Below are 950 nucleotides of genomic sequence, written 5' to 3' on the forward strand. Positions count from 1 at the left end.
GTAGCAGAGACGGGCTTTCAGTTACTAAACTAAATGAGGCAGGTAAACTTCAAAGGTCTTTAATGATAGCTTACAGTCTAGTACTTCTTACAAAAGTTCTGAATTTTACCTGCCAGATTTAATTAACCTCCCAAAGGGACACTTATTTGGTACATTAGACTAGGATTTCAAACTTCCCGCTACAAATGCTAATGTAGTAGGGACGGGCTTTCTGTTACTAAACTAAATGAGGCAGGTAAACTTCAAATATCACTAATGATAGCTAACAGTCTAGTACTTCTTACAACATTTTTAAATTTCACCTCCCGGATTTAATTAACCTCCCACAGGGACACAAATGTATTACAAGATACTAGGCTTTCAAACTTCCCGCCACAAATGTAGTGGAAGACGGACTTTCTGTTACTAAACTAAATGAGGCAGGTAAACTTCAAAGGTCAGATATGATAGGTAGCAGTCTACTACTTCTTACGAAAGTTTCAAATTTTACCTGTCGGATTTAATCAACTTCCCACAGGGACACTAATTGGGTACAAGATAGTAGGATTTCAAAATTCACGCCACAAATGCTACTGTAGTAAAAGACGGGCTATTAAGCTAAATGAGGCAGGTAAACTTCAAAGCTTAGCTATGATAGCAGACAGTCTTTTCCTTGTTTTAGTAGTTGTGAAATTTACCTGACGGATTCAATCTATTTAATTAAATTATGTACATTGAGTAGAGACTAGAATTTTAATCTTCCAACATTTATTACTCATGTGAAGAAAGATTCTTTTTACAGTGCATCTTTTAACTTATTAAAATTAAACCACGCAAAAATTTGCAAATCAGATACATTGAACGTAATCGCTGGCATTCATGCATGGAAATGACTAATGAATTACATATTCTGAGTTGTCACTATCCGATGTTTTCCTTACTAAGGCCAAGGAGGTTATATCTCTATATAT

The sequence above is a fragment of the Branchiostoma floridae genome, chromosome 14 (genome assembly GCF_000003815.2).
Source record: "Branchiostoma floridae strain S238N-H82 chromosome 14, Bfl_VNyyK, whole genome shotgun sequence".
Taxonomy (NCBI): Eukaryota; Metazoa; Chordata; class Leptocardii; order Amphioxiformes; family Branchiostomatidae; genus Branchiostoma; species Branchiostoma floridae.